Genomic DNA, 16,322 nt, shown 5'->3' on the forward strand with positions numbered 1-16,322 from the left:
ATAATCTTTCACCAGTAATCTTCCAATGGTCACTATGGAAAGTGATGAACCTATTATTATTTTTCTTGCCATGTACTAGTTGTAGTCATGACAGAGAAAGTTTTTATCATTAGTCATCAGAGTTAAATAAAGAGAGAAAAATTACGGATTGCATATCATCTTAACTCATTTACAGCATTATAGGTCTTGAAGAAAATGATAGTATTGTTTAAAAAGTTCCATATATTAGTAAGTTCATGTCATGTATTCAAGCCACATACACATTAATGTCCTGATTGATAAATTTTGGAGTAGAAGAAAAGGCTAAATTTCACTTTCAGATAGTTGGAATGTAGTCTCTAGTTGGCTCTCACTACCAAGCTGAGTAAATTGTGGCATGCCTCTATGTCTCTGAAATGGAGCAGACCCACTTAAAAATTATAGCTAATGGAGATGCTGTCACATTCTCTTTAAATAATGTTCAATCATCTCACGTACTCCAAAGAATTTTTATTTGAAGTAGTTATTCTGGAAATCAGAGACATGGAAAATGAGTGAAGTCGTTCAATGCTTCTGAATATGATGCTTCACCAAAGCTCCTACCCCAGACCAAGAACTACTTCTTCCCAGTTACTGTAGTCTGTGTCTTGTTTCATCATTCTCATTATATTCTTTGTACACTTCTTACCCTACATCTGCTCTTTAATATTTGCTGTCATTATCACAGACATCCGTTTTGTTTGAAATGGTTGCTTAACAATTGTATGAAGGCCAACCCATCTCATTAACAATATAGTAATTTTACTAAATTTCCAGATTAGTTGTCCTGTGGCTTGAGATGCCTAAGGGCAGCAGATCTATGTATGTGATTAAAAATGAAGTCTTGTGTGAACATTTTCATTTGTTCTTCTCGACTTCCTAAATTATTATGTCACTCTTGAAAGTGAAAATTGGCAGCCCAAATGACAGAGTGTAACATTAAAATCCTGATTAAACAAGATCATTTTCCTTTAAAAATTCTTTAGTATTTTAAAAATATCATTAAGGAAGATCGATATTAGTTCTTTATTGATCTCTGTCCTCTGTGATGTACCTGCTCTTCTAAAATTGTTACTTTTAGTCTATTAATAACAAAGTAAAATTTCATCTAAAAACCACAGGCAAACAAATCCTCAATTTTCACTTTCTTAATCTCTCAAATGTCTTCTCTTGCACACATGGAAAAAATGGAATGCATCTGCTTTCATGTTTTCTTGTGAAAGGAGAATAACTCCCATGAGTCTTTGGACTCTCTCCAGTGTTTTGTTCAGTTTTGTTTTCCAGTTCAGTTAAATACTTTCTAGGAAAGATTTTTGATACTGAATTATCAGTATAAGTATGATACTGGTGTTACTCATCATGGACTCCAATCCAGTTGCTGTCACTAAACTTGAAAACCACCCGGCTTCTAACGGGAACTTCTAGCTTGAACACAGATGACCCTGAATAACATCCAGGTAACAGAATGTGATAAAAGGATGAAGTAATTAAATAGCTTCGCACATTTTGTCCACTTTTCTTTTGCTGGAATATAATTTCCTAGTTATGCTTTAATTTCATAGGAATTTTTTCTCTACTCTTTAAGACAAGTGCTTTTCACTCTAAATGTATTTTACACAATTCAGGTGGCTTAAAAGTCTCAATTAACTATAATGAAAGCTGACATCAAGATATCGACTTTCATGTAGTCATCTTACTGTTGTATTTACTAGCTTTGGGTTTCTGGATAATGGTAACACCTGGTTGGTTTCTCTTCCTGAACAGCCAAACCTACAACTGCCTACCCTTCTGAGTTGCTACATCCTGGCCTATAAACCAGTCCTAGAAACTCAGTGCAACTAGGAAATGACCTATAGTTTCCACATAGAACTGCAACTATTCAGCCCACCACAGACCTGTTAGCCCTCTCCCTGTACCTGTTCTACCCAACGTAAAACACAAGGGCTTCTTATCCACCATCCTCCCTTGCCACTTTCCCCCATTGACTAAACCTGATAATTTCCATACTAGGCCCCTCCCCACTACCATCCCTGTATCTTCTCCACTTCCTCTTCTCAAATATTTTCTCTTCTACTTTCTTGTCTCTTATGTGTTTAGAAAACATTTCACATATAAGCAAAGACAAGCAATGCTCTTTGAATTTTGCTAATTTTAATTAACATGATGATATCTAGTTCGATCTATTTTCCTCCAAATGACAAAATTTCATTTTCTTCCTGGCTGAAGAAAACACTCTCTTTCTCTCTTCTCTGTGTATGTGTGTGTATCATCTTTTGTTTTGTTAGCTCAAATACCTAAATAATAAGACCAATTTAAAATAGTATTTGTCTAAATCATAGCTTTCTTTGACAAATCATTCAAATCTTGCCCTGTAATTCTGCCACACTGATTCTAAAAAGATGATATGCCTACCACAGTGTCTTTTGCTTTTAAAGCTAGAATACATAGTGATGAGTTCCAATTACAGAGGTTTCATGCATAAATGTCATTTCACTATATATTATTCCTCTCCCTCTCCTATTATCTTCTCTTTCCCTTTCTGCATCTCTCTTGCTGGTCCCTATCTCCCTTCAAATATCTCCCTTTTCTGTTTTTTTACGTAACATATATTCCATTACCAGTTTTTTTTTAAACCTTCTTTCTTAGGTTATTTTCCACACCTGTTACATGAAAAAGTATTTCAATAGAAATCAGAAGTTGTTAATAAGATTGATCTTTTATTTTATTAAAAACTGAAAAGTTGTTTAACAGAAATTAGTGAGGTGAAGTTTTTTTTTTATTCAGTTTAGGATGATGTACATATATATATATGTATATATATATATTATACATATAGTACATGCAGGTGTATTTTTCTTTCCATTTTTAACTATAATTTAGTCAAGTGTTCTGTACTTATGCTGCTCAACTTTGCTTTTTACTCCTGAAGTAACTCAGGTCTGATATTGGTAGGCAGAGACTGCTTGTTCATTTCCTGACTGCCGAGACCCAAATACTAACACAGAAACTATATCAATTACAGCAGTATTTGACCAATACCTTAAGCATATTTCTAGCTAACTCTATGCATAAACACCATTGAAATGTTTTGTGACATGTTCTCTTAAAAGAGCTTCAAGATTTTTGTAGCTAAAGCTGAGTCAGGAAACCTCTCTTAAATGAGATGTGCTTGTACCTAGCAAACAGCATACCTGTGAAAATGCTGCTACCAGGAAGCTGTACTTTTCTTACAAGTATAAGATGGAATTTCAGAGTTGTTTGATTTGCATTTCTTTGATGGCTAAGGATGCTAAGCAATCCCTTAAGTGTCTTTCAGCTATTTTAGTTCCCTCTGTTGACAGTTCTCTGTTTAAGTCTGTACCCCAATTTTTTTATTGGAGTATTTGTTCTTTTGATGACCAATTACTTAAGAATGGTCAAGATCAAAACCACTGATGACAACTTAACCAGGAGAGGATGTGAGGTAAAGGGAACACTCCTGAATTGCTGCTGGGAGTATAAACTAGTACAGTTCTTTTGGATATCAGTATGGCGATTTCTCAGAAAGTTAGAAAACAGCCTTCCTCAAGACCCAGCAATATTATTTTTGGGTATATACCCAAAGGATGCTCAATTGTACCACAAGGACATGTGCTCAACCATGTTCAAAGCAGTATTGTTTGCCATAGCCAGAAACTGGAAACAACCTAAATACCCTTTGACCAAAATATGGATAACTAAAATGTAGTACATTTTCATAATTGAGTACTACATAGCAGAAAAAAAATAATGACATCTTGAAATTTGAAGGCAATTGGATGGAGCTAGAAAACATCATATTGAGAGAGGTAACCCAAACACTGAAACACAATATCATATGTACTCATTCCTACGTTGCTTTTAGACATAAAACAAATAAAACCAGGCTACAATTCACAATCCCCAAAAACCTAGACAATAATGAGGTCCCTAAGAGAGACATACATAGATCTAATCTACGTGGAAAGTAGAAAAAGACAAGATCTCCTGAGTAGTTTGGGTGCATGGCAACCATGGGAAAGGGTAGAAGGGGAGGGAAAAGGAAGCCAGGGGAGCAGAGAAAAAAATGGATTGCTCAATAAAGTCAAATAAAAAATGCAAAAAAGAAGCTGTGCTTGACTCTGTTCTTTTGTGTCTAGAATTACTTCTAAAGCTTTCTTAGGTTTTATGGGGAAGCAGTTGTCCTATTGGTGCCATTTGAAGGCTGAGACTGCTCATTCATTTCCCAGCTGCCCAGATCTTAATAACAGCACAGAAAATAAATCAATTACAATAGTATTTGGCCAGTAGCTTAAGCGTATTTCTAGCTAACTCTTACATCTTAAAACAACCCATAATTCTTGTCTGTGTTAGCCATGTGGCTTGATACCATGTATCAGTAAGGCATTCTCATCTTGCTTCCTCTGTGTCTGGGTGATGACTGCATACTGAGACTTTCCTCTTTCCAGAATTCTCCTATTCTGGCCACCCCGCCTATACTTCCTGCCTGGCTACTGACCCATGAGCATTTTATTAAACCAATATAAGGGACAAATCTTTATAGGGTACAAGACCATTGTTCCAGAATAGATGTTCATGAAATGATTTTTTTTACACATTTCTTTCATGACTACTGGGAGATTTACTTTTGCTTTGAGTCTTTCCTCCTTTTTGTTCGAAGTTTTCTGGCATGTTGTTGGAGGGCAGTAAGGGGTACAAGGATGTAAAGGAGGATTATTACTATTGGAGTTTCTAGCCTAAGAACTAAGATATTTTAGAATTACAATGTGAATAGTGACCTTTAAAATGTTAAAAGGACTGACAAAAAATGGTAAAGTGCTAAACTAAACTAGCATTGAATTTATTCTATAAGCATCAAGAAAACACTGGTGGTTTAAAGATAAATCAGCTAAAGCTTTGTGTGGCTCAGCAGGGATTAATATACTTTGAATTACTTTAAGCCTGTAGGCTCAAAGTAGTTGTTATACCAACTGCATATGAATCCCCGTGGAACAGAACTTCCTGTTTTGTCTCTTTTCTTATGAATTTGTATAATGATCCATGCGGTATCAAGAGAGCCATGTGAAAACACATTGATTCCTCATGACCAAACCACATTTATGCCACTCATTTGGTTTCCACATGGTACACACTAAATTAAAATTACCTTATGTGCCTAGCATAACTGCTGATATGGAGCCTTCCTTGTAGTCTGGGGGTTTTCTGTTTCAATGTATGAGTTAGTTTTAACATAGAACTAATTATTTTTAATGAAACAATCCCACTTCTTCTCACAGAATCAGGTGTTTACAGCTATCTTGAGGTATCATGCTATGTTTTTTTTTTTTTGTTCTTCCTGTGTTCAGTTCCCGTTTTTCACTGTTCTAGCCAGTTATTTAATACACATACTAAAAATCTCATTGGAGAATTTATAATCATATTCATTGTCTCAGGTGCTAGTGAATGGCATCAAATAAAACAGACCCAGTCTTACAAAGTGTTAACTGAAATTGTCTAAGAGTGTACATATCTCCTCTAATTATTATTCCTCAGGTATTGTGCCTCCTTTTTCTGCTCATCATGTAATTCTTATTTCTAATCAAGAGCTTATTTTGAGATTTTAATCTACAGCTCTCATTCTATTTCATATTTCATTTGCTGTTTTTATATTCATGTAGTCACAGAGCAAATGGAACATCCTCGGTATTGATCCAGTGAGACAAAAACGTGGCATCTTAGAAAGAATCTCATTAGGACTCAGGCTGGTGAAATAAAGCAGATTCCCAACCTTCATAATGCTGCAACTCATTAATACAGTTTTTCATGTTGTGGTGCCCCCCAACCATAAAATTATTTCCATTGCTACTTCATAAGTGTAATTTTGCTACTTTTATGAACCATAATGTAAATATCTGTGTTTTCCGATGTTCTCAGACAACCCCTGTGAATGCTTCATTGAACCCCAGGTTGAGACCCACTGTCTAAGGGGCAAAAAAAAAAAATTAACTACAGGAAAGCCCCTCCAGCTCAGAAAGTAAGCAAATTACTAGCTTTGGGAATCCCTAAAATGACTTGATTTATTAAATTTTCCCTTCCCAAGAATATAGAGCAATAATTAGGGTTGCCTGGAAGAGGCTTGGATCAACATAGTATGGAAATTTTACTCTTTAACCTCTTGAGCTTCCTGCTGTCCGTGCAGTACATCCAAGTTTCCAGCTATTGTGAGCTGGCATCCATTGTTGGGTGAAGCAAGTGTCTTTGAGTCAGTTCTCCTTCTGTAAGGAGAATTGTAATACACTACATTCTTCATTCTGATTTTGTTTGTTGTGTCTGAGATTTTCTCTCATGTTGCCTTTTGTGCTGAAAAATTGTTCATGACCTTTAACTGACAGAAACCAAGTGAGGTCAAAACCCTAGATGGGAATAATTATAGAAGTAATGTCACTTTTATTCACAACTGTTTCACGATAATGAGTACTGTTTCTGAACTTTCAAATATTTCCAACTCAAAGTTGACTAAATGATTGTTACACGCACACTACTTTTTCTTCATTAACATAAATGTCATCTCTGTTATCTGTTTTTAAATCACACACATAATATAAATCTATTATTATTGAGACAGCTTAAAAGCACAGCTGTCTAAATCCAATATTTTAGAACTAAACTTTCTAAAAGTTCTACCATTAAAGGCTTATTAGGTAATTTAAGGTAAATAATTTTACTTATACACAAAAATAATACTAATTAAAAAAGCTTTCATTGAAGAAAGTAGTAATAAAAAAAGAAAGTGAAGAATATAATATTTTCCCAGATACAAAATTTAGAACTGGAGAAACAAATGATCTTGAAGTACTAACGTGTTTGTTCTCACATGGCTAGAAGAAAGGAATCAGATTTTACTATGACTACATTGAGAAATTGCTCATAGCTAACGTTCTTGGGACTACTTCTCAATCTATCAAGAATTTCAGAGTGCTGGCTTTATACAGCCCCAGCAGAAGTACAGAGTATTCATCTCAAGAAGATGATGGGTGGAAATCATTCACATCTAGAAATCATTTCAAGTCAGCACTGTCAGCATGAGCAATAGTTAATGGGAAAGCAGGCTGCCACAAAACCTTTAACCAAGTAATCAAGGCTCTTTTATGGTCCAAATATACTCCCCAGATATTGAAGTTTTAACTCTCAGTGAGATGATATTAGGAAGTCCCGCACCTGGCTAGTAGGTCTTCAGAGTAGAGTTACCATGAATGCAATACCATTATAAAAGCAGCTTCAGAAATCAACTTTACTTCTTCTTTCCTACGGAGGCATGATAGAAAGATCACTGACTTTGAACCAAGGAAATACAGCACACATTAGATTTTCCACTGCCTTTGTCTGTGGTCATGAGAGAGGCACAGTTCTACACTTTTACTCCCAGTAGCCCTAGGAGTTCTAATATTTTAGGGGTCTTGAATTAGATCAAACCAAAATTGATGGTTACAGTACTGAAAAACTTTTCAGAACTAGTCAGTCTTGCAGAACAGAATCAGAGACTTGAGTAGAGATATTTTCAACATTTTTTGACTGTGTTTATTTATTTTATTTTATTTTTTTTAATTTATTTATTTATTAAAGATTTCTGTCTCTTCCCCGCCACCGCCTCCCATTTCCCTCTCCCTCCCCCAACTAAGTCCCCCCCCCCCATCCCGAAAAGCAATCAGGGTTCCCTGTCCTGTGGGCAGTCCAAGGAACCTCCACCTCCATCCAGGTCTAGTAAGTTGAGCATCCAAACTGCCTAGGCTCCCACAAAGCCAGTGCATGCAGTAGGATCAGAAACCCATTGCCATTGTTCTTGAGTTGTCAGTAGTCCTCATTGTCCGCTATGTTCAGAGAGTCCGATTTTATCCCATGCTTTTTCAGACCCAGGCCAGCTGGCCTTGGTGAGTTCCCGATAGAACATCCCCATTGTCTCTGTGTGTGGGTGCACCTCTTGCGGTCCTGAGTTCAATATTGTTCTATGTGGTACCTAGGAGAGAAGTGCATAGGGAAAAATACACATAAGAGCATGGGTCTGCACTTCCATATGACAGACCCACAGAAAGTTAGACAACTTAGGAAGGAAATAATGTCAGCAGCATTTACAATCAAATGTCTTTTAGCAGTTGTTCCTTCCTCAGTAGTCAACCAATTCAAAGACAACAATATAACAGTATCCAGATTTTCTTTGTATTTCCAATCTTTACATGGAAACTAAGCCAGTGTAGATGGGCGCTGGGAGTGCTAGGTTTTCACCTCAACCCAGTTGGCTAGTTTTGAGTCCAGCTATTGTAAACAAAGGCTGAACTTTATTTTCCTGGCCACTCAGACCTGAATAATCACACAGAAACTATATTAATTACAAGACTATTTGGCCGATGGCTCAGGTGTATTCTTAGCTAGTTCTTACATCTTAAATTCACCCATTTTTATTAATCAATGTACCACCACAGGGCTGTGACCAACTGGTAGGATTCCAGCATCTTTCTCCTTCATCAGCTACATGGTATCTGCCTGACTCTGCATTCTTTCTCCCTGCAGTCAGTTTAGTTTTCCCCACCTAGCTCTATTTTGCCCTGCTGTAGGTCAAAACAGTTTCTTTATTAACCAATAGTAACAAAATATATTTATAGCATACAGAGGAGAATTGTATACCATCTCTCCTTTTCTCTCGAAATAAAAAAGGAATGTTTTAACTTTATTATAGTAAAATTACATATGACAAAACAGGTATTAAGAACTACAGTTACATTATTTGTGAGTCTAAAGATTCATAACTAATTTATCTTTTATCCTAACTAAGGAAAACTGTAAATATTACAATCTGGTTTTATAATGCCATTTATTATCTATTATTTATTTACTATTTATTATGTATTACTGGAACAAAATATTTTTGTTTGTGATTTGGAAAAATGTACCACAGTATTTACATAAATTTATATTGAATCGTATTTCGTACATGAACAATCCCTGAATTTCTTTCTTACAAATAAAGTTTTATTCATTTATTCTAAGTGGGCTATAAACATCTTTGAAAGTATTCAGAATTTTTAGAGATCAATAAATCACATGTGAAAAAAATTGAATTTATCTTTTCTTACCCTTCACCCTTGTCAGAATGGCATCACCAAGAAAATAAATGAAAAATTTTGTTAATGATGTGAAGGAGAAGAATCTCTGGTAAGAATGTAAAGTAGTGCAGTCAGTATAGAAATCAGTGTCTAAACTTCTCAAGGAGCAAAGGGAGGGATTATATGCTCTCCAGTTATCACATTTATGGATCTTGGCCAAAAGAATTCTCCAACCTTTTACAGAGATCTTTGTATAGTCATTCTTATCTCTGCTGTTTTCACAATGCCAACGAAATACAATCAGCCCAGATGTCCATCAACATTAAACAGATAATGGGAATGTACTATATATACACAATGAAAATTTATTTTCAAATAAAGAAAAATGAAATAAAAATTTTCAAGAATGTGGATGGAAATGGTGAACATTATATTAGTGAGATAAACAAGACTCAAAAAGACAAATATTGTACTTTGCAATATTTGTACCGATCCTAACTTATAACAGCTAAACATGTGTTTACTTCTACATTTATTAGCATTTACTACTAGTAGCTTATGAATCTGGAAAAGTACCCATATTACCCATGTTAATGGACAGCAGTGAGAATCTATGGAATGGGTTGGTGAAGACATCAGAACCCATGAGATTTCTAAGTGTGACAATATTAGGGGGATACAGGGACCAGGGTCCAGAGGGGAGAAAAAGAGAGAAGAGGCTGTATAAGTGTATGTATGTATGTGTGTGTATGTATATGTATTTAAATATATACATAAGTGTGTATACATACATATAATTTATAAATATGACATTATGAAACATACTACTATGTCAGCTAGTTAAAATAACCATTAAAATATTTTATACATGTACCCTTTTACTACTTCATGTTATGAATCATAATTTCCTCTGAAATATAATAGTATGCTAATTAGTGTTTAATATATACCCAATTTGAATCTGTAAATCTGTCTCATTCATGTTTTTTTTTTTCAGTCAACTAGGCTTTTTATTGATTTCTTTTTCTGTCTTATGAATGTTAGGGACAGACTGACGTGTATTTCAACAGTATTTGAAGACTTACAAATCCTCCACTGTCATAATGACATTGATGTTTCATCACAGAATCTTTCTGTTTAAGGCTCCCAGTTCATGTGACTTAAATATAATATGATAACAATCAATGCTATGTTAAAAAAAAAGAAAGTCAATTTAAAATTCAACCAGATTCCCTAGTCTCATTAATGTTTTAATCTTCCATAATGTAGTGGGTCCTCTTAGAGGTATTTTTAAAAGTTGTACCCTTTTTAGGACTTTATTTGTACCTTCCAAAAATTAGAGATTTCCCTAATATTTTAATAAAAAATTATAAAAAAGATAAAAAACAAGAAAGTGAGATATGTTCACAAATAAATATAAATAATTACTAATATTTTTCAAGTAAACTTTCTTTTCTGCATACATATTAACACAAATAAACTTACATATTTCCTGAGTCACTATGAAATAAATGGTGAAGCCTTATGATGATAATGCAGCTGACATTTCTAGTAAAATTGACAAAATCTTAGTATTACTTTCTCCATTTTGCTTTCAATTTCTGTGGTAAAACAACATGCGCAAAAACAATACGGGAGGAAAGGGATTGCTACAGGTTATAGCTTCAAGACCATAGTGAAGGGAAGGCTGGCCAGGGACCTGGAGGTAAGAATTGAAGCAGAGGTGATAAAAAAAAAAAGCCGCTGCCAACTGCCTTCCTTGCCAAAGTTTGATCAGCCTGCTTTCTTAACCAGCCCAGAACCACCTACTCAGGGAGCAGCATTACTCATCATGGACAATTCTCTGCCGTGTCAACTATCAATCAAGAAAATACTTCAAAAACTTGCTAATGGGGCAGTTATACAGAGACATTTTCTCAATTGAGGAACCCCCTTGCCAAATAACTCCCTATTGCTGCCAATTGATGACCGACACTAATCACATACCAGCTCCTTGTGTCCGGGTTGTATTAAAATTCTCTGGACTACTCAGTGATTTCCCATTACCTTTCAAAGGAGAAAGTAAGACAAAATATATGACTCACTTTTGTTTTCTTTAGTTCCTTTTGCTTTGACTTTTGCTTTGAATTAGGGCTTTGCTATGTAGCCCAAGATCCCTCTTTTTTCCTCAATGTGCTGGCCTTATCTTTCCTTTACCTTCAGACTCTGGGAGTATAGACACAAAAACCAGTTAGTTGGTGCATACCCTACAGTTTTATCTTTAAATCCACACTATTGAAGATTTTATGGATCAAGTCTATTTTATTTGAAGTACCACATTTTTGTTCTATACCATGCCATTATTTGAGGAGTTTTTCTAGTTCATATATTTTCTGTAAATATGTAATCTCTCTAAGTCATACTTTACACTTTATATTATCACTTGTATTTTATAAAATGTCATACTCCACAACCTGATTGGCCCATAATCATTCATGTTTACTTTGATTGCATAAGGTAGAAACTCTAAAACTATTTAAAGTAAGTATAAGCTTATTTTTTCCAAATTATTATGAAGATACATGCATGTTTTTTTCTATGTCTTGCAATGGTGACTATAATGCTCACTAATGGTTCTTAAATAGTTACTTTATTTCTAATTCTCCTGTCATTTATTAGCTGATATTCTCTAAGGGGGAACTTTCTTTCTTCAAAAAGACAAATAGCAGTTTTCCTTGAAAACCAATGAGACAACCCATTGCTTTCCCTTAGAAAGTAAATTTATATTTATTTGTAACTTCCCAAGATTTGGACCTATCACTGAGCCAACATGTAGCTAACATGTCTAGTGTATAAATACTACATAACATACCTTACTTTTCAAACATGTATCCTTTCTATATGATAAAAAGCTTTCAATTCCTTTCCCTGATATTCTGAAATGATTACAATGTCTATAATCACTCATTGCATCATAATATACTAGAGCTTCTTTTTTCTTACTATGCCCCAGTACTCCTTGACCTATCTTACCCCGGTATCCTATGCAAACTGTCAACAATTAAGTTTCAGTTCATATGAGAGCATTATTTTATATTCTACATATGTCTGAAATCAGGGTACACTTATCTATGTGGACCTGGTTTATTCCACTCACGACTAGTTCCACCTACATTGTGGTGAATGACAGGATTTCAAATATATGATCTCTCAATACTATTCTATTCTGTATACATACATTTTCATTATCCTTTCCTCAGTTGGCAGAAATTTACTTTGGCTGTTTCCCTATCTTGGTTATAAAAATGCTTCAATGTCTGTGTGAGTTAAGAAAGATGTTTACATAAAAATTTCATTTTCTTTACATATTTATGTATCTAGGATCCCTTAGTCACATGGTAGCTACACTTTAAAAAAAACATATTGTTTTTCACGATGGCTCTCCTAATTTATATTCACAGCAACATGTGCAAGCAAGTCACTTCCTAGCCAATACTTGTTTCCTTTAGTCTTAGTGTTGTTAAAACAAGCTTATATATCTTTGTGTTTTACTCATATTTCCCTGAACAGTAGGGATGTTCTCTCTCTCTCTCTCTCTCTCTCTCTCTCTCTCTCTCTCTCTCTATCTCTCTCTCTCTCTCTCTCTCTCACACACACACACACACACACAAAAAAAAACACATATATACACACACAAGTTGTGTTTCTTTTTAATGAACTATTAAATAATGAATACCTATACATTCCTTATTTGGTTGTTTTACTACTGAGTTTCTTGAGTTCCCTAAATGCTAAACCTTAAACCCTTCTCACCTCAGATACATGTATGTGTGCATGTCTGTGCAATATATAACTTTTTAATCATTTTTCCCATTCTGTATATTTCGGTTCACTTTATTTATAGTTTACTCTATGGTGAAAAGAATTCTAGCTAGATATAATCACATTTGCTCATTTTTTATTTTATTGTTAGTGCCTTTGGGCTAGATCCAGGAATTCTTTGCCTAAACTAATATTCTATGCCATTTTCATTATATATTTTCTATTATTTTTAAACCTTACATTAAGTCTTTATTGCAGTTTAACTTTATAATATAACTTGTGAGAGGAAAGGATCTAGTCACTGTCTAGATTTAGATATACAATTTTCCCAGGATCGTTTACGGATGACAGTATTCTCTCCTTTCCTTTATCCATCTATCTCCACTTCTCTCTTCTCTTGTGTGTGTGTTATCAATAACTAGACGTAAATAAATAGGGATATTTTCAGACTGTCATAATGTACTACTTCTCTGTGTTTCTGATTTTTCTTCAGCATCATGCTGCTGCATTTTTATGTTTTAGTAGTCCAGTGTCTATCTAGGTTTATTAGGCACCAGAATGCTAGAGTCACAGGTCTGTGTTTGAAAGCAGGTCATGGCAGTCCTCCAGCCTTATTCTCTTTCCTGAAGATTACTTTGTCACTCTGAGGCCTTCTACACTTTATATTAGGATTTTTTTCTATTTCTTTGAAGAATATCATGGCATTTTTTTTTTATAAAACTGCAGATAGAGCCATGGAATGGGTGCACTTTAGCAACCTTAATGTAGTTTGTGTACCTGGAATGTCTTTAACATACGTGTTTCTCTCTTCAATGCTTCACAGTATTCATTGGAAAAAATCTTTTACCTTCTTAAATAAATCTTTTTACAGCTTATGTTTATTTCAGTTTCATATTTTATTTTTATTTACATAAATATTGAAGACTGAATCTTGTCTAAATATAAATTTCAAGATATTATAGAATAAATCACAGTCTATTGAATCTTAGAGTATATCATGACATTTATTAGACGGCAATAAATTTAGCTAATTTTTTCATTAGTCTCAAGTATTGATTATTAAAAACTTTTGAAAATTATTCTTTGAAATGAATGTTATAACTGTTTGATTGCATTTTATTTTTTTTGTTAGCATTTCACACAAGTTCTTTTATGGGAACATCTAAAATATTCTTTTATGTTATAATTCAGTTTTGTGTTCATATGAAATGTTTCGACAAAACAGAACATTACAGTTGCTTGTAATTACTGTCTGCCTTATATCTCACATTTTTTATCATTGATAATCAACATTATTAAAAAAAAATGTCTGCTGTTAAGGCCTAGTCCAGTTCTCATGTGCTCGAAGAGAGCAGAAGAGATACACAGGATTACTGGTCTACAGAAATAGGAGCTCAAGTTATTTTCGAATAAATTCCCAGTAACTGTTTACTGTATCTGTATTCCCAGCTGTGCTACCTCATTGCCATTTGTGCTCTTTTGTAAGGATTACCAAGCACTGGCTCTTGTTTTCCCCATCTTTTTGTTCAGAATTCTGCCATACTAGCCAATGGACTCTAACTACCAACTTGAATTTTAATCTACTCTATACTGCATTTTGAGCTGTTATGAATCATTTCCTTCTCAGGGTGTCATTTTGTATGTCGCATGTAGAATTTCATCTTCTGTATTGATTAAAAGTATTTTCTTTTATGACGGCATGATGAAAGCCTGGCGTCAACAGATGCTATAACCCAGAACCCTAGGTGCAAAGACAGAAGAATCCCATCTTCAAGAAGAGCCTGAACTATGTAGTGACATTGAAATAAGTCGCAGGTACATGATAGGAAATAAATAACCATGCTAAAATGTTAGTTGAAATTTGAATTTCCAGTATAATAGAGTGAGAGATTTCATGGTTGTCACATGATTGTCTGTCCTACTTGCTAACGTGCTTCTCTGGATGTCTTATTTTCACTATACCAATAATCATGAAATAACCTTTTTAGTTGGGAAGGCTTTTTTTCCTACTATAGTGTTGTCATGTTTAGCAAATATTCTCAAATGTAGTCAGACTTTCCTTTGTAAGACCAGCAACTCCCCAGTAATGACATGGAGACGTTATGCATTACAAAAGCTTGGCCTTTAGTTAAGGCTTGTTACCAACTCACTTTTATAACTTAATTAACCTGCTTTTATGAATCTACATTTGCCATGTTCCTTGTCCCTCTCCTCTGTACTTATATCTGAGTTGCTTGGGGCCTTGCTGGTAAGGAACCTAGATTCCTTCTCCTCTTCCTCTCTCTCCCCACAAACCCAACCTCTCCTCTCCTGCCTAGCTATTGGCCATTCAGCTCTTTATTAAACTAATCAGAAGGTGCCTTGGCAAAGACACAGCTTCACAGTGTACAGAAAGTTTTTCTCACAACAATCATGCATTAATAGTTAAGCACCTGTTTAGTTTAGTCTTTGATATTTAGTTTGCCAATGTTGGGATTTTTTGTTTGATACCCACTCAATATGACCTTATGTGTGCTACTCTGTTTATCTGGCAGTTTTTGTTTTATTTTGTTTTTAGATTTATATAAGCACACATTTGCATATAATGTTTAACACCTCCCTTCACAGCTGTCTTCACTGCAAATCTGAAATACTTTCTGTTGCCATTGCTATATTAGTCAACTTTCTAAATTCTTAACTTCAATTTCACTTTTTTTTAATTTATTTATTTATTAAGGATTTCTGCCTCCTCCCCGCCACCGCCTCCCATTTCCCTCTCCCTCCCCTGATCAAGTCCCCCTCCCTCATCTGCTAGAAGAGCAATCAGGGTTCCCTGACCTGTGGGAAGCCCAAGGACCGCCCACCTCTATCCAGGTCTCCTAAGGTGAGCATCCAAACTGCCTAGGCTCCCCCAAAGCCAGTATGTGCAGTAGGATCAAAAACCCACTGCGATTGTTCTTGAGTTCTCAGTATTCCTCATTGTCCTCTATGTTCAGCTAGTCCGGATTTATCCCATGCTTTTTCAGACCCAGGCCAGCTGGCCTTGGTGAGTTCCCGATAGAACATCCCCATTGTCTCAGTGTGTGGGTGCGCCCCTCGCGGTTCTCAACAGAAGAACTTCAAATGGCCAAAAGACACTTAAGGCCATGCTCAACTTCCCTAGCCATCAGGGAAATGCAAATCAAGACAACTTTAAGATACCATCTTACACCTGTCAGAATGGCTAAAATAAAAAACACCAATGATAGCCTTTGCTGGAGAGGTTGTGGAGAAAGGGGGACACTCACCCATTGCTGGTGGGAATGCAAACTTGTGCAACCACTCTGGAAAGCAGTGTTTCGGTTTCTCAGGAAATTCGGGATCAACCTACCCCTGGATCCAGCAATACCACTCTTGGGAATATACCCAAGAGAGGCCCTATCAATTTCA

The sequence above is a fragment of the Microtus pennsylvanicus genome, chromosome 5, assembly GCF_037038515.1.
Source record: "Microtus pennsylvanicus isolate mMicPen1 chromosome 5, mMicPen1.hap1, whole genome shotgun sequence".
Classification (NCBI taxonomy): Eukaryota; Metazoa; Chordata; class Mammalia; order Rodentia; family Cricetidae; genus Microtus; species Microtus pennsylvanicus.